The 19,548-nt window shown below is 36.8% G+C and overlaps 1 long non-coding RNA gene across 1 annotated transcript in view; it reads right to left on the bottom strand.

The window, feature by feature from the left end:
- LOC110366050 (uncharacterized) overlaps window positions 1-19,548 on the bottom strand; it is a 173,173-nt gene that overhangs the window by 128,066 nt on the left and 25,559 nt on the right. The window contains exon 5 of the long non-coding RNA XR_002426063.2: window positions 18,918-19,111. This is a non-coding gene — a long non-coding RNA (uncharacterized LOC110366050). The remainder of the gene's footprint in view (window positions 1-18,917; window positions 19,112-19,548) is intronic.

Below are 19,548 nucleotides of genomic sequence, written 5' to 3'. Positions count from 1 at the left end.
TCCTTTTTCCTCTTTGAACCGCCTCCTATGGATTGCACCAGTTAAAGAGAAAATCTAGACCTAATGTCCTGCAAGGAAAAAAATGTATTTAACTTCACTAAAAATACTGATCTACACTTTCTTGCAGAGCTTATCTCTATCAGAAGGAGACAATAAAAACTAGCAGATTTATGTCTTATAAAATTGAAGTGTTTCTATCAGAACCAAACGATTATTCTTTCCATATAGCAATCAGAAGGGTTAAAAGTAAAAACGTTTCTTCATTTTTTGCCATGCAGTCCATCTCCTGAATAAGGGCTTCTTTTGAGCTGCTTAGCACAAAAGTGCATCTGGAAAATGTCAGCTAATGTATTTCAAAGTTATTATGTGAAAATAAAACCCCCGAACATATTTTTTTATGAAACCTTCCAAGAAAATTCACTTCCGAGACCTGGCATGAGAATGAGCAGGAGACATTATTCAGCCCCAAATAATTTTATGAAAAAGGTTTAAATGTTTGGAAAATATGTTGGAACTGTAATTTCCCCTTAACCAATAGCTGCAGTGATGGATTACATGACTGATAGAGTGAATCTATGTGTATACACACGTACACACATCATTTCATTTGTTTACCTTTGGATCAAAAATAGAATGTTACAACATTTGTTTTATCATTTTCGATCCCCCTGAGGCATTGTGACATTTGGTACATTTATTTTTCCTGTTAAGAGATGATTCTTTAATTCTTTGAAGCAGGTGGAGGAAATATTTAGCAGAATGTTTACACTGTGACAACTATACATCAGGGAGGGAAAGGAGGAGTGTGTTTGAATATGCACAGAAAGCCAGAAGTTGATTACATTTCTTTCTTCTGTACAGCCCAATGTACAAGCTAGAGAGAATCTCTGTCCTTGATGGAGGTAAAAACAAATATATAGATTTCAAAGGCACCATAGGCCTCTTCCCATTAACTTTGGTTCAGCACCTGAGTCAGGTGTGAGCACTTAGAAATACTGGAAGCCTTCTTCTGTCCAGCTTTGAACACCAAGCTTGACATTCTTTCTCACAGACAACGGAATAAATTCCTCCAAAATTCCTTTCTAATGATTAAAAGTAAAAGCTTTTCCTCCTTTACTCCTTAGTAGTTTGTGTCAGGCAACTTAAATCAAAGGTCCCTGTACTTCCTTAAAATAGGTACCTAAATGTAGAGTTTAAATTCTTGGAATAACGTCTATGCTCTTCTTTGCACATATTTTACCACTCACAGTATGTGGAACACACTGACACATCCAGGTGACTTCTTAAGCTCTAGTGTCCTCCCTCCAAACTGGAGAAAAATGAAGAAGCTGATCTAAAACTCAGTTGTGCCTGACAGGCAGGCCATGCTAGCTTAAGTCCAGAAAGGAAAACCTGGGAAAATCAACTTTTGTTCTATTAGTGAGGTTGTTAAAAGGATGTGGTAGAATACTGCAACTCACAGGTCTTGGTCATACAACTACAGCTGAATCCAGACCTATTCTCTTTTATTGTTCTATAATGAAAGTTTATAACTGTTATTTCTGTCTTTTAGCAGATGGGACCTCTGTGTAACTTCATACCTTAAACTCCTCAGGGATATATCAGGATGTCAGTGGGAAGAAACTTATAACCTTCTTGCTTCTCCCAGGCAGCCCTCATCTATTGACTGTTTTCAGCAAACCCCAGTTTCTTGGGGAAATTCCAAATTTAAACCCACCTATTGCAGGACAAAGCTCTAAATGCCGTGTCAGGAGTTTTCCTGAATTGTTCCACTTCACAGGCCAGGGAAAGGAGCACAGCTTTCCTAATGCTCAGATGGGTATCCTGTCCAGTGGGCACTAAAAATATACCTTTTTCTCTGAGATCAGTGAATATTTACATATTGATAAGGGAACTTCCACACCTCTCATATGATGTTTAAAATCAGGGCATGACACGCAGTATATCTCCTTCTCTCAGAAGGACAGGAATATGGATGTTCAGCTTCTGGGAAATTATCTGAATCTCCCTGGACTGTTAGGTAAAAGGGCAACATTCTTTCCACTAGCAATACAGCATATCTGTAATTATGTTTTTCTCTTTGGATATCCTAATACAAATATCATGGTTAGCGCAACCTGAAATAATTTAGTTTCTGATTTGAATGAGGAAGAACAGAGACACTTTTATTTGATCTGAACCAATTATGATTTTTTTGCTGGTTTGTTCAGACACAAAAATGGTTTGAATATTCAGCCAATTTGATACTTACACAAATTTGTTGCCTGAGTAATCATTACCAACAGGATCTTTAAGCAGCTAGGTGGCTGGCAAGTACATGGTTAATTAGGTAACGCTGTTTTCAAAGCATACACATATATAATGAAGCCAAAACATATAGGGTAAGCACCCACAAAAAGCCAGTGCATGTTATCCATACTGAATGACGGAATTTGCAGCTTTTCAAACTCTATTCAAAGTTTTGTTCTGCTAATATTGCCAGGTGCATAATTTTGCCAATAGTGCTTTGCTCTTGTTGACCACTGAGATGATTGCAGCAGAAGTTACTGTTTAACAGAAGTAAAGCTGATGCATTCGAAGCAAGAATATTTTCCATGTTTCTAAATCAAAAGCACGTATATGAATAAGAACATCCTGTATTATTTACTGATCCTGATCAATGATATGACACATTATTTGTTATAAAGACTTCTGTGACAGAAATATTCTGACGATATAAAGGAGACCATTATAACATCCAGAGAGCTACTGTGTCACCCCTATTTAAAAAAATAAGAGCAATAATTTTCAAGTTATCTAATTCTTAGCAGGGTCCACTAAAACCCAGGGATCTGCTCTGTTTGACGAAGTGTCTGTATTCTATCAGATATTGTAGCACTCCACTCAATAAGCTGATTAAAATGTTTCCCTTGAATTTTAACCTTTTTGCAGAAATCACGTGGGAAAGACAGTTTGATTCTGTGAAAGAAAACCATCTTCTTTTTCCTGAGTTGACTCCTGTTTTATAGCTCACTGGCAGTAATTCATTTTGCTCTCCATGCCATTGTATATTCCCCTTGCTACTGAAAGGATGAGAACTGGAAATTTGCTTCTTTCTGCTTTAGCTAAACATGTCTCTCTCCAGAAAAAAAAACAAAAACAAAAACAAAAAACAAACAAACAAACAAACAAACAAACAAACAAAAAGATAATATAATTTATTTCCCCTCCTGAACTATTTTTGGGAAGCCTATCTTTTTTGACTATCTTTACCTACTTATTTTGTCACCATTCAAAATCTTTATTTAATGTGACTTCAAATTTTGATATGCCTGCTCTCTTTTGAAATAGCGTTCAATGAAATGACACATTGAAGTCACAGTATTGTGGAGGCCATGATATAACAAGAAGAGCAAAAATCAGAAACCCGGACTCTGTCCTTAGCTTTGTCAATGATGATCTCTGTGATTTTGGACCTTTGCTTTGTTCTTCAATTTTCCAGACAATTCTCACTTCTATCTACTTCGAAAATAACCTGCATTGGGAAGGTACAGTCTTCTGCTGCATACAAGTGCACAGTGTTTAGCACAGTGGGGCTCTGATCTCATTTGGGTCCTTTAGACAAGAGAGTACTACAAATAAATCATTAAATAATATTCTTATATGCAGTTAAGGTTAAACCTAAAGTTACCTTATCGGAATGTCAAACTGGTTCCTGTGATATTTGTCTGAAACTTTCTTCTTACAGTATAACAAATGTGCTACAACTCCACTGGTCAGCTTCTTCCTCTAATGCAGACAGCCTAATGAATTTTTCTTAAGCCCTGTTCAGCTAGTTTCTTAGTATTAATTTCAACTTCAAGTTATTGTGCAAATTATGTCCTAGCTGGAAATTGAACCTCGTTGACCACTGAAAAAGAAAAGCCTGTATTAGTCAAATTTGCCCAGCCAGCAAAGTACAGTTGGATTGATTTTCACTATTGTAATGAGATGGTTTGTTAGGCAAGTTCTCCACCCAGTGGCTGCAAGTGTTCATGAGAGCAAGGATATGATCCCCAGTATAATGTTACAGAAATGCTGGAGATGTAAATCTTGCCTATATACCTCAGTCGACTCGAAGGAAGACAGACAAAATGATGTTTCCCTCATTTAGACCTAAGAAATCTATAAAACAAACATTTAAGTCATTTAAGACAAAAAATAGACTTAAGACGTACGATAGGTGTATTCATAACTACTGCCTCCCTCTCCTCTGAAACCTAAAAACATTGTCTACATTTTCTGCTTTTTAGAATTATTTATCAACATGGGTCGGAAACTCTGATTTTTGAGGGGGTTTTTGTTCATCTTCTTTCAGCACAGAATTGCAAGTCAAGGATTGCATTTTCATTCCATTGTCAAGATTTTAAAGTTTCCCTGAGTGATATGCAACAGGATTAAGTACTTGAGAATAATTGCTTCATACTTACAAAATGTACAGACTCCTAATACAAATAACGTGTCACCTCTTAGGTACATGAATGTCTTTTCACCATAGCACACAAGGGTCACACACGATTAAGACTGTGTGACTTAGATATGACCAAATAAATTTGGGAAGTAGTTGTAGCTGGGAAGGTTGTTTTTCGGAGGAGATGCCAGACACGCTGAAAGGCTGTGGTATTTTGCCTGATTTTTACCCACACCTTATGTTAAACATAAGAATTGCTTTGGCTGAATTTCAGACAAGGCTAGGCAGCTTTCTAGATAATGAAGTTTGACAGCCATCCTGTCTCCTACAGTGGCAGAACCAGAAAAGCTTTGCTGCATTTTTTCTTTAAGCTAACAGCAGCAGCAGTGGAACTTCTTTCTGTCTCTGTGGTTTTAATAGAAAACAACTATAAAAATAAAAAAGAGAAAAAAAACCCACACAACAAAACAACAACCACCAGTAGCATGAGTTCACATGTGTATGTAATATGAGATTTACCATAGTTCATCCTTTTATTCTTATAGATCATTCACCCCTGCTTCTCCCAATTCATGCTTTCCCTCTCTCTCCGGATAATTTACACGTTTTAAATTTGGTCTTGCCTCTTTCTCTGATTTTTGTGAATTATTTTAAATTGTTTTTATATATATGCAGAGAATATATTTTTGATGAATTTGAAAGTTACTGCATGTTTATAGGCAAATCCTTGTTTATTGATGATATATAGTTGGGCCAATTAAAAATTTAAAAATCCATCTAGGTTTTTTCTTTTGATTTCTCTATTCAGATTTATAAAATACAGACCAAACAAATAAACAAAAAGACAGTACGTATTTCCTGCCCCCAGTTCTCATAAGTCTTTGCACATTAGATGGCGCTCTACTGTTCTCTGGCAGGACTAGGGTTTTGTTTTGAAAACAAGTTTTAGCTTTTTCATTTAAAAGGCACTTTATATATATATACATGTATATATATGTATACATATGAAATATATATATAATAGTGTGAAATAAGTATCACAAAATAAAGGAGAGAAAATTAAAGTTTAGAATTAGGTTTTAGTCCTGTGAGTTTAGTGAATGAGTACAATGAACTATAACTTAGAAGGAAATATTTAAATGCAATTTATTCTCAAAATATTGTTGCTTTCCTTGCAAGCTTATCATGCTTTACAAGGTGAATTTTCTAGGTAGTAAAAATATCTGCTTTTTCTGTTTTGTGCCACTGCTCAGCCAATCATGCAAATTAGCCAACATTCATAATACTGTAGCTCTTCTAAACTAAACCTAAAGCTGAATTTTCACTTTCTTTCCTACTGTGTTTTCCCAAAGCTTGTTCTATTAAAAAATGTAGTTTGGGTACTCCTTCTGGTTGTGATTAAAAATGAAAATAAATAGCTTTTTTGTCAAATACTTGGGAAACTTGAAATGGAAAGGTGATGCCTAGAGAACAGCAGGATTTTCATAGAATCATAGAGAGGTTGGAAAAGACCCTGAATCTAACATTACTAAAGGATGGAATTTTTTTTATACAACACTGACAATTAACCTTTTCCACCTAAGTTCTCCTTTTCTGCATTCCACTCTCCCAAAACACATAAAATTCAATATTATTCTCTTTTCCCCACATTTTTGAATATCACTTTTTGATAAACACAGGAGTAGGGGAGAGGGGGTAATTTGGGGGTGGGAATGGGGAAATAATTAAATGTTTGGTTGTTTCTAAAAATTAAAATTTCAGGCAAAAATAAAATTTCAGACAAAAAAACAAAACCAAACAGCTAGCATTTAGTTTTGTGTGTACAATTATACAGCTCTTCTGTCTGTTTGTTTGGATTATTTTAATGAGAGAAATAGTGACAGGAATCACACAGAATCACAGAATGTTAGGGATTGGAAGAGACCTCAAAATCTTACAGTACAGATTTTAAATGCAAGAGAGAGTACAGTGAAAGAGAGAAATAGTCTTACTTCAAAGTCCTTTTTGCTTTTCTACTAGAATCTAAATCATTATTAATTTCATGCAAGGAGTTTCGGGTCTCTCAGATACTCTGAAAAAAAGCGTAGAAGACAAAACTGGAAGCCAAAATTTCATTTTATACAGATTACAGCCAGTCAAGCAGCAGGTTCACATTGACATTCCATGCAGAGTGAACGTACTCTTTTGGGGAAGAACAAGCCCTGAGTTCCCTTCCTGGTGGGTCCAACGAGTGTCACCCACCCTTCAGAGGATGAACCCACGCCCTGTGCAGGAAAGTGCATCGATTTTGCCAACTGTGGGTGAGCTTCACCACCCAGTGGCAGCACAGTGGAAGGTTTCAGGTTAGCGTTTGCAGTTAAATCTCAGGAAAAAAATTGTTATGAAGCACAAATGCTCTGACATAATACAATGCTGGAATTAGGGCTATATAACTGCAGAGAGTCTGCACTTCAGTGCAAGTATTCCCTTCAAAAACACACCACCATTGCAATAAAAGCATAGCACATATACTGTCCACCCCTTCTGTCTTGGACAGATACTAAGAACTCATATTTATGCTGTGCAATGACCAACAAAGCTACTTTACATTCAGATGTCTTTCCTAATTTATCTCCAGGTGACAAAGCACTCCCCCTGCCTGATACAGATAACTCTGACTGAGCCCTTCTTGTTCGTTTTTTTCTTTTCCCCTACTATACATTTGCTTCAGCACAAATAAATAAATGCCTACCACATGGCCACAACTTGGGAATAAACTCTGAAAATTATACTACCTAGCTTCTTTAAATATAATAGCAGCGTGGGAGGCAAACTTTTTAATAATGAGGACTGTGATATCAGAATTCAGAAGATTTCATCATCAAATTTTTCTTGATGTTGTTTTGTCAAGTGACTCACAATGGCTTTGCTCCTGGTTTGCAGCAGAGCTTGGATTTAATGAAGTTTAGCTGAAGTACTGGTCCTTCAAGGCTTCTGAATTCAACCCGACATGTGTTTCAATTTACCCATAAAAAAAAAATAGGGTCATAATAGCAAGCAATGCTTTGAAGTGGGCAACACTAGTAAAGGTACGGTATTTTTAAATCTAGTATTCCAAGACACAATCAAATAATCATTGAGAAAATGCTCTAAGCCCTGTACAACACATTAATCAACTTAGAGTTGAATTTGGTGCATCACAACAATATTCAGGCTTATCACTAAGTCCAGTAGCATCTACCCAAAATGAACAGTTGCAAAACTCATTTATGTTCTTTGATTTACCCTGCAAAGTCTATTTAGTTGAGATACGGCTTCATGACCAGAAACAGGTTTGTATTTCCATCCGCCCTAATGCTTAAGAACTAAGAATTACTGCTCAGATTATCACTGATAAGGACAGAGTTAGATGGGCATGAAATTAGCAAAGGTATCATAGTGTCACACTTATGATTCTAAATAAAGAAATCCAAAATGATTTTCTGAGGTTTTAGTTGTGTTCAAATACAAAGGATAAACTCCTACATTCAAATTTTTGTTTTTATACAGGAGAGAGCTCTCTCAGGTAAAAAGATGACTTTCCCTAGGAAAAGGGTTTCTGTCCATCTCATAAATATATGCACTTCATGTTCTAATTTTGTTTTCCTGATTGGCAGTTGCTGCTTCTGTCTTCAAGGACTCTGAATAGTTGACCAATTGCCTCTCCAAATGGCTGGTATTTTCTAGGTAGTTGACTCTGGGTAGCATGTACCACCAGAGGCACTTGCTATAGCATCTTCATTACAGAAATGGGGCTTGTACGGGTACAGAACTGCAGTTTCACAATTATTTCTCCTCTGCTTTTGTAACAGGGAAAAACAGAAACAATGACTTGACAGATGCCCTACCAGCTAGCCCGTTACAATGCATCTTAATTAACAGGGGAGAAAAAGCATCTTGGAAGTGAGACAAACCACCACTCAATAATACTTTACTACTTACAATTTCAGACATACACCTTTGTATTAACGGATACACAGACTTATTCTTACAGAGACTTTTCTACTAGTATCTCTCACTTTATAATGACTATTAAAGAGAAGGTGTAGTCCTCATTCTCACGATTACATGGTATGCAGGGTTAGCCAAAAAGCCTCCAGCGAAAACCCCGAGAAAGAGAGAAGGATAACTATCCTGAAGAGAGAACATCAGATAAAACCCCGTCAAAGAAAGTGGACATTTCAGGTCTTTTTTAGTCCCATTTTGTTTACTGACTGCACTTTTAAGAAGTTTTTGTGAGACATTTTAATACTTCCACGTTTGTATGCCTTTGACTAGTAATACTGATAACCTCCTGGTGTCAGTATGGCTCTATTGCAATTCAGCTCCTCTTGATAAGCCCTGACTAGAGATAAAACCTCCATGTTTGAACATGACAGCTAAATATACCGGTTAGAGACTGGGATTTCAGTTTACTAGATGAGCTTCTTAGCAGGATTAAATAGGTTATTTCCTTACATGTAGATCCTTTGTAAAAATGTTTGTTCTACCTACACTATTTGTACTATTGCCATAGCTCAGCTTATGAAGGTGATACCTTGATAGCATCGTCTGTACAATGCAGCCACTAGTAGGCACGTAATTAGTCTAGGAAAAATATGCTATTTGCCACTGTATTTATTTCACTTAATGTGCAAGAACAGCAATAGCAGTAAACCAAACATTTGCACCCACCCTAAGCCAGCCACTAGTGCTCATCCACTTTCATCCCAGAGACAATTAGTCAAAAGCAGTAGCAGCTGAATCAAGCTGTCCTGAGGTATGACTTTCACTTAAACAGCAGCAACATTCATCACATTAGGAGCTTCACTCATCAGTCACTTCCTAAACTCCGGTTATTTACACCCAAATGTCAGTTCAGCAGCACAGAGCAGAGGACAGGAGAGCATAGCAGATTTTTTTATCTGTAGGAAACCTGACTTTAACTATCCTCCAGCTTACCACCTGACCAGATTTCTACTTATCCTGCTAGCAAGGGAGTGTCCTCTCTTCTGTGGTTTATTTTTCCCCTCTCTCCCAGAAGTAAAATGATAGAATTTATCCCTCATCCCCTTACAGCAAATTAGAAAGCCAATGAAACAGAGCTGGGGAGGTGTTCTTGCATATTAATTGAAAGGGGTGAGAGGGAAGATAGCTGCATGAAAAAGGAGACAGCTATATGGGAAGTAGAAGGGGATACTGAATCCTGAACAGAAATTATTCTAGTAATTGAGGGAGAGAGAAAAGTTATTAGCCATTCTGCTTCTTGAAGCCCTGAACCCACTCTAAATCCAGAGCTCCCACTAGCTCTCACAGGCCTATGTTTTGCCTTGTCTTTTTCCTCAAAACTATCATGATATTAAATTTTATCAACAATACTGACCTACATTAAATCAGTTCTGGGACAGCCAATTGGAATAGGAACGTCTTGTACTTATTCTTCATTGGCATGAATTAATTTTGGGCTAAGAAATGTACTTACATGTGTCTTGTCTGAAATTCCATATAATAGATCAGGCTGTAAAGAACTTCAAGCCTCTTTTAAGATAGGAGTGGAGCAGACAAGGCTTAGGCAAACTTCTGTGGTAATGTGTCCATGACTTCTGGACTTTAACTAGTCCCTTTTCCACACACTGTAGCACTCCTCCATGAAAGTGACAGCATAAGTGCTTTCTGAGATGTTTCTGTACTGTTCTCCATGAGGGAACAGTTTAAAATCCGTTTGCCTAACTCTCAGAATTCGCTTACCAAAATCATGTAGAAATAAAGTCTAAGTCCATTGTTCCCAAACAACAAGTCCCACACTGATGTGTCTTGTTGCATGGGAGGAGTGTATAGGAGTGGGAAAAGTAAGCTGTCTTTTGGCTTTAAAAAAAATTTAGGACCACTTTAAATAAAACAACTGGATGTGTTTGCTCTCAGGAATACTGTGTACAAATAACTATTACTCTAAACTACTGAGTTGTATCTCAAAATTGTCAGCCATCATACAGTTGCTGTAGAATGATTTAATCTGTTTCCTAAGCATGTTATGGAGAACAAGTATGTTTTTGTTTGTTTGTTTTTTGTTTGGTTGGTTTTGTTTCAGTTCATTACCCAGAAAACAAATGTCATTTTTGGCATTTAACAAGCCAGCCAGGGACTTTTGTTGGCAAAAAAACACGTCATGGGGATCATTATATACTAAGCTTAACTTCCACTACACACTGCTGTTTCCAATAGATGAATTTTTCAAATAAACTTGAGTAATTTTTGACAGTACCTTAGAAGATTGCAGAGCCTGGGATTATTTCATTGCTTTCCTTTGAAGTAAAACAACAGTAGATAATTCACTGCAGCATCAATGTTGCCTCAGAAGCCACACAGAAATCTTGGACAAAGATGTAGATACTTCCAAGGGGAAGATGATGAAAATTTCATAGAGGTACAGTCACACTTGAGTGTGTTCATATGGATTTCAAAATAAGTCAGAGCTCTTTGCTTATCTCAACTAATCCTCCATGATTATATGAATTTTTCTTCCTACATAACTCATAGTTAATCTGCTGAGATTTCTGTCAAAACTGGAGTCTGCTTAGGTTGATTTTACAGACAACATACCTTATATAGCAAAGTTCATGCTCAGCAGTGTAAGGAAACTGAAGGAAAACACTGCATTGTTTATGCTTATGGTTAACTGACTAGTGGCTGGTCGGAGAGAAGTGATTTAGGGATTGAAACTGATAAAAGTGTAGGTAGGATCAGTGGGATAGACATAATTGAAGTGAGAAAGAATTTAGAGCTTCCTTGTATGGAAACTGGAATTACAGGAACTCAGCTCTTCTGAAATTCTTTATAATCAGAATTATACTTTGTCTCAAATTCGCTGCCTGCATTTGCTTGGAGTTCTGGAAACTCATCCATAATCCTAGGACTGCTTATTTAGTTTACCTAAAGTGTCACATTATCATTTAAGATAAACATTGATTCAGATCTGCTGAAAGTGAAATTCACTTTTCATTTCCAACCCTAAAAAGCATGCAATCTAACAGCCTGTCTACCACTCTGCTGGAACCTCCAGATTTCTATAATTGTAGTTCATACTTATTTTTTAAACGAACAGTATAAGAAATATGAACATCGTTGGTACAACCTCTCTCTCCACCAGCCTCTAAATTCTTGTCAATGAAATTACAGAGATTGTCAGAGGTTCCTGCACAACGAACCAGATTATTATTAGAGAGATGCTGCAACACAGTTCTGAAGCTTCAGCACTGATTATAATATTAGGACAAGTACTGGTATTGCATAAGTGAATATAGCACAGAAACGGATTTTCTTGTGAAGTCCATGGATCTTCCTTTAATTCCCATCTCTTTCACTAAGCAGAAGAGTCACCTTTAGTATATTGTGCTGTCACCTCAAATTTTTTCACCCCAATCTTTCCATCTGTAAAAATATGCTTTATGATACCCTTTAAATTCATCAGTAGAAATACCTCTTAGTAGAAACAGTCTTTAGTACAGTCTCACTTCAATCATCGCTTGCTCCTAGCTCTTAGAAAAGGCACTTGAGCTTACATGGAGTGCATTGAAAACAATTGAAGGGCAAAAACTATAGAAGGTATTTGGGAACTGAATGTATTTCACCCACTTTAACATAATGATTCATGGTAACAAAGGCTTTCACTGTCCCTACTGGATCCTTGGCCCTGAAATCTGATCTACCTCAGGTGGTTGTGTGTTAGCCTGGATAGAATAAATGGGTCCAAATAATCCATAGAGAAAATGCCTTTGTATTAATATCAAACAAAGCCTAAAAGCTCTGTCTACAGAGACCTTTTAAAAAGCAACATCCTGTTAAGTACTTTTTTAAAAATTTTTGTTAATCTTGACCTCAAGCTGTGTGGAGTTCTTCTAAGGAAGAAGTCCCATGTGAGACTTTAAACAGTTAATACTAACCTTTCTAGAGAGTTGGGTATTAACCAGCATGACTGTTTTAAAGTATTTTTATCTCCTTTGAGGAAAATATGAGAAAAATTATGCTGAGTAGAAGAAGACTCAAAGATAAAGGTCCTCTTTTTGGTGTGGGTAGCCTGGTATAGCCTCTGGTGTGATCTCACTGCTGGAGGGCTAGCACAGAACAGCCGTGTTGCCAAATCTGCACTAATGTTGAGGCTGCTTTGACTGTTGCTCTGCAGCACTCTCAATCACAAAATGCTCTCTTGATTAGTTAACCTAGACTCTACCTAGGGCAGGTAAAAGAGGTAGACAACACACCCTACTCTCATTGAAAAAAAAAAAAAAAAAGTGGAAGAACGAAGACAACATCATGTCAAAGATGTCATAGCTCTCCCACATCAGCTGTTCTTCAAATCTTTTCTTCTTTGGCTACATGTGCTTGTCACCTGCTCCCTCATTCCAGCTTGGTGGTAGTCATCCTTAGCTGAGTGGGATAAGAGCCCACAGAGTTGTATGGTCCAAGAGACTGCACATTAATTCATTTCAGATGACGAATCAGGTCAAGATGGAAGAAGATAACTCAGAAGACAGAAAAATGAAGAAGTTTGTTCTGGTACTACTTTAACTCTTTTTTCCAGCACACTAATTTTGGTCTTTCCAGTTCAAGTTCTTTGCTCCCTTAATTGCTTGAAACATTCGGCCCAATGCATGGACTGTACTAATAGGCACTTTGAACAAGTTCTGCATTTTTCTCTGCAACTTTTGCTGAGTTGCATAAACAACTTCACATAAAACAGGCTAAGCTGGACTTCTACTGGATTGGAAAATAGGAGCACAGACTCCAGCCACAAATATGAGGAGTCTCTGTGCTAACCCACAGATCTACATGTCTTGCTTATATGTACGCTTGGGTCTGATGGGATTCCCAACAACTTCATCAGATTTGAGATAACTTGAGAAGGTTCGAGGATGCCATTGTTCTCTGGATTATGTTTTAGAAAGCTCAGATATTTTCCTTTTCAAATATTGTTGCCCCTTTCACTTCTGAAACTAAAAATGCCTGTAATAATCTTTAAAAGGGGAATTTCCAGATTTCAAGAGATTTTTCAAAGTTGGTGGCTATGAAGATAATAGCTAAGTGCATTTTTATTCTTCCTATGATGTACATCGATTTTAGGCATCATGGCTGTAATGTAGCTGCAGGATAACTACAAGCTACAGTGAAAATATTGACTATCAAAATGTGAGCAGTAGCTCTTCCCTCTCCTGTACAGACAGGGTTGCTATAAATAAAACATCTTTTGTCACTGCAGCATTTCTTTCAGTGTAAAGAAAGCTCACATGAAATTTTTACTGCAGCTTGGATAGTGTCAAAGCTCTGGCATAGTGTTCCAAATGAGTAATTTCATTATAATTAATCCACGAGGGATGTGCTTACTCCAGACATGCTGGCCTTTTGATCTCAAAGAATACAACACCATTGTGCTATGGATGCCTCAAAGGCTGCAGTGCCTAAATAATACAGCCTTTATGTCTACTGCTTCTTTAAAATCTAAAGATTTGAAAGGTCGGTATTCCAAAGTATTGGAATACATAAAAATAACCTATATAGCATCTAATAGTAAAATTAATTTTATAATTGTGTGCTAAAAATACATACACATAGGAATATATGACCTGATTAAAGGTCATTATTGAAATCAAGATGTATTAGGTATTTTGCAAAAATATGCACCTCCTTTTCACAATACCTAGATGAATATCTTTATTTTAAGCAGCTGCACAGAAAACTGCAGTTACTGATTTGACACTAACATATTTATCCTCTTATAAATGTGGCTATTACATCCTTTAAAAATCTGGCCATAAAACTTATTACAGCAAATAGAATTATCGCTTCTAAGGCAGAGAGATCTGAAGTTCAAGATTTGTAGAAGGAAAAGTGTCTGACTTAGCCGGTTTAAATTACTGAAATGTTTCAGAATTATAACGGGTTATAAAAAAATAAATCTTTATGGTCTTCTGTGTCACTGTAGTGAGTTTTGTTCACATTTTCTCTTTTTGAAGAAGAGGTGAGGCAATCAAAATTAAAAGCCAATAATTAAGATAAAATGAAAGATATTAACTAGAAATGGTGCTTACAAGTCTCCTAGCCTTCAAGTTGTTTGAAAAATTGTGCAAAAGCTTGTGCAAAAGACATTGAATCTTCTGTGTTCTTTTGGGGTCACCTGGATTTATTTGTTCATTTATTTTATACTGATGGTTGTTAGTGATAAATGGTGAAAGGAACACATTTGGTCTCCTGCACACAGTACAGGAGGCTAAACTCATTAATACACTAATAGTGATGCTTTCTGGTTTTGCTATATTAACATATTTCGTCGTCCTTTTTTAGATAAGTAACTGAAGTAAACTGATGTTACTTAAATAAACAACAATATGAGAAGGTAACAATACTTTTAATTGTAATAATAAAAAACCCAAAACCAACCAACCAACAAACAAACAAGAACCCCACCTGTCTTTTATCCCTTTCACTGAGAGTTAGAAGTAACTACTGTCCAAACTTTGGATTCTTCAGAAAAAAATGAGTTTTTGGCCTCCACTTGGAGGAAAACACTAAAAATGTTTTATGTAACAAGGGCAAATCAGCAGTGACAAGAAGAGAATATTTGCCTCCCTCTTTAATGCCAAAACACTGAACAGCTTCTGAAAACTGTTTAGAGAAGTAACACTAATAGAATGCACTGGGCATCTTTCACAAGACAGGAGCTATTTTGCCTCCTTGAGCTGAGGCATGGATTGCTTTGTATGCCATATGTGCCTTTTTTTCCATATTGCCTGTATATGAGTTCTTTTGACTGCTCTTACCCATTTTCTAGTTAAAGACATACATGACACCCAGCACAGAAAAATCAATTAAATGTGTGGTACCTTGGTGCCATGGGTTTGACTTGCACCCCACCTCTGCACAGCTATCTTCCAAGGATACTCTCAGTAGTTTAAAATTCAATCCATCTTGAATTATTCATCCTTAGTGCATTGGTGACTACTATATAATTCACTGGTCTAGTCAAACAATATTCTCTCAGAGCAGGAGGGAAAGGAGGTCAGACTTGCATACAGCTCCCTGTGCTCAGGACTCTTTTGAGCACAGGGAGAGCACACACCTTCAGACAACAAGAACTGCTGTTTGCACCCAGGGAGTGGATGAAGTATTATCCACCTCCTTATCCCTCTTCTCCTGAAAGAAGATTTCTTGGTTTTCTACTGTCATCAAGAAAATGCAGCTATGCACAGTGTCCAAAAAGGGCCAGCAGGAACCAAAAGGTGTTGAACTGACAGCCTATCATGCCAAACTTCAGCAAAAACGGAAAAGGTATATTGCTCGAGACAGAGTATAGGCAGCAGCACTGCAAGTATATCCATGATGACTTGTCCATTTGCAGTACTCTAGTTTGCAGGAATCACCTCCAGGGTTCAAAGAATAGCTCCAATTCCCAGCACATTAATCCTCTGATGAAATTAGAGTAACCATTACAGTTCAGTGTGTAATTATCTAATTAAGCAGGAGCCTTTAGAGAAAAAGGCCTTTTCAGTTAGCTCAAATACAGAAATCTAGTGAATACAAACACTATCTGCTATCCCAGTCTTTTTTCCTCAAATGAGAATACTATTGCAACAGATGTACAAGTCCTTCCAAAATGAGGTTTGTAGTAGAAATGTGAACATCATAAATTTACCTGCAGCTACAAAAACTCCAGTCTTAAAAAAATCAATACTTACACCTTCAAGGTTCATTTATTATAAACGAATGACTTGAAATATTGCTTCTGATGTAAAATTCATCTTAAAGGGCTCAATCTGGCACAATGCACCAAAAAAACCCAAAAAAAACAATAGCAAAGATGTGGCCTGGGAGTGGAAAAGATCCAGGTTTCACTAATGAGGTCTGTTGTCTGGTTGCCATTTTATTCAGGATAATGACAAGGCTCAAGCCTCAGCAAACAATTAAGCATTTTGTTAGAATAATACAACAGTCCTTTCTTCACCTTGTTAAGACTGTAGTAGACAGAGTATAGGTAATGTTATACTTGCCTGCATCCCTACCATGTTCTCTGTTCAAATCCATCCTACAAAATTTGTTGATTCTCTGATTTAAGTCTTGAAACATCAAGCCTTCTTAGTGGTTTGCCTCAAAAATAGCCATTGCTGACACTTGCCTCCCAGAGGAACAAAGCTGCTATTTTGGCAGTGCCAACAGTGTTCACTGGCTTAGAAAACAGAAGGTGTTTTTAGGTCATGAGATCTGAGAAACAAGACACAGCCCAGCTTGTAACCTCAACATAAGCCTGAAGAACCCTGTATCCAGAGATACTGAGGTTCGCAATTTGCTGTTAGTAACAAAGCCCTTAATTTACATAATCTTCATCAACCATCACTTGTCCTCTCTGCTCTTTCTACCTCAGGTGTTGCTGAGCATCCTCTCCCCACTGCTCAGTCCTTCCACCCAGCTTTGCAGGGCATGTTGACCATCAGAAGACAGGATTGGACTTCAGACCTCTCATCTCTCCATTGCCATGCCAACAGACACTCTCAAGTCTTCCTTTCACTTTTGACTCCCTCCTAAGATGCTATCTACTCTGTCAATGGCCAACCTCTAACCTACAATTCCTGCTTCACTCTTGCCTTCATTTTCAAAGTTGTTCTACAGAAGTAGTGACAACAGGCTGATTTCTCCCACAAAATTTGTTGTCTTTGTTTGCCCTTATGCCATCAGTTAAATAACTTGACTACTCCCACTTACACTGATTATACAGTTTTAGTAGAAGATATTTTATCTTACCTAACCTCTCTCCCAGAAACTGTATTTTTCTCTTTGCCACAAATCTCATAAAGTTCAATCAAAAGAAATCGATTAAATTAATGTAAGCTTCCTTTGTCATTACTCTCTCCTTCTTCAAGAAAAGCGTTTTTATTTATTATTTTATCTTTTCTTCAAATTCACTATCTTCCAGGTTTCCTTATGCTCATAGACTGGTTCTTAGTTTTCCCTCATACATCACTATCTTTGGGTGCTTCACTCTAATTCTAAGCAGAAATATAAAAAATACAAACCCTTTGGGCAGTGAAGGTTCACCTCCTGAGTTCTGTTATATTTCATCCATGTATTCAAACTCCCAAAGGATTCAACATCTCAAGTTATAACAGAAAATAGGGCGTATATTACATAGCCACCACCCACATACATGTATCTGCCAAGGACAGCATCTGATGTGAAAGTACATAAAGGAGTGAGAGGGTTGGATAAGGTGGGACATATATTTCCATGAATTTCAAGGACCTGTTAAATTAAATGACAGTTTAATTTTACCCACACCTGTATGTGATTTACATCATCTAGAGACACATCTGTTCCTTATCAGCTAGAGAGGCCAACTTCTTCAGCTCAGCAATTTGATCACTTTGACCCTAATTTCCATTCTGTAATTCCATTATCAGAGAACAGGTACTACAAAATCTTTAGATAAAATCTCTAGTTAATACAATGCCAAGTAATGTGAATGTATAGCTAACAGCACATGCAGAGAAATCATACTAATGCAACAGAAAATAAAGTACCATTTGCCTAAACACAACTCCCAACTTTTAGCTGGAAAACGAAAAAGCAGAGTTGATCAAAGTCCAAAGTCTGTCCTTTTAAGCTGAGTGTATCATAATTTTAGAAACTGTGAGTGACACCTTTATGAGGTTTTAACTCTGTTGATTTCACCCACAAATTGACTAGTAAATCAAAGAAGATCAAGACTGATCCAGCTCCTCAAGCTGGTTAGTTCAATATTAATGTCATCAGCAGGAATGATTAATTAAGTAAAATCTCTTGACTTAACTGAACAGATCTATGAAAATTATTTCCACACCCTTTTCTGTTATCAAAGTTTATAATTTAAGACCAGAGGCGGAAAGAGAAAATTGTCATAAAACATATTTTGTGACAACGTATTGAGTTTTAAAGGTAGTAAGTTAGGGACATACTGCCTTAGAATCATAAAACCATTTAGGTTGGAAGACAGCATCAAGATCATCAAGTCCAACCATAACCCAGTTTTAGCACTAAACCATGTCCCTAAGAACCTCATCTATACATCTCTTAAACACCTCCAGGGATGGTGACTCAATCACTGTTCCAATGTTTCACAACTCTTTCAGTGAATAAATTTTTCCTAATATCCAACCTGAACCTTCTCTGGTGCAACTTGAGGCCATTTCTTCTTGTCCAATCACTTGTTACTTGGGAGAAAAGACCAAAAATGGGACATAGTGTGACATGATAACAGAAAATTTTGGTTCCTTACAGCATTTTTTTGCGAAGTAAGTGAGATGTATATAGACATGAATTGTTTTCACTTCAGTATTTGACCATACATCTAGCATGAATGGGAAAGCAGTAGATATGCCAGCTATTATATAGCATATATCTGCAAGAAATACATCAAATACTTTTATCAGAGAGCAGTAATTGAGGAAAAGCAATACTTAAACTCACTTACTTTCAGGAAGGTGTTGCAAGACACTCTAGTGGAATCTGTATCCTCCAAGTCCCAGTTCTGCGTTTTCTCTATATGTTGTCTTAACTATGTTTTCTGCTCCTGAAGGTATCTTTTGGCATTAAAAAGGTAGTGGTTTTGAAGCAGCATTAGCAGCATGTCCTGGGCTATCCAATAGAAGTCCGAAGAAGGAAGGACTGGAGAAAAATGAAACAACACTGCTTTACTGAAAAACATAGCTCCATAATACTAAAATATTTCATTAATTTATTCAGGTTTCATCAGACATTTCACATTAAAAGTTATGTTTTCCAAACTAAACCAGACTAGTTTGACATTTTCAAGACATTTCAAGTTTTTTATAATTATGCTATTTTATAAACAAACTATCTAGTTCTTTAATAAATGTAATGAAAGAAGTGTCAAATTGCTTTTAATTTCAGGTGACGAAACATTGAAAACTCTTTGATATGTCTTATATACATATTAAGGTGCACAACTCCGTTTAGATTCCTGAGGAATATTTCTTACCATCACAACATATTTCCAATCTGTAAAAGACATATTTCTAACTTTTTAACTAAACTTCTCTTCATTTTTCCTACCACAATTCCACTTATTCATGTTTTCTCTC

The sequence above is a fragment of the Columba livia genome, chromosome 2 (assembly GCF_036013475.1).
Source record: "Columba livia isolate bColLiv1 breed racing homer chromosome 2, bColLiv1.pat.W.v2, whole genome shotgun sequence".
Taxonomy (NCBI): Eukaryota; Metazoa; Chordata; class Aves; order Columbiformes; family Columbidae; genus Columba; species Columba livia.
Note: the sequence above shows the minus strand (reverse complement) of the source record. Positions and strands in the feature narration are given on the sequence as shown.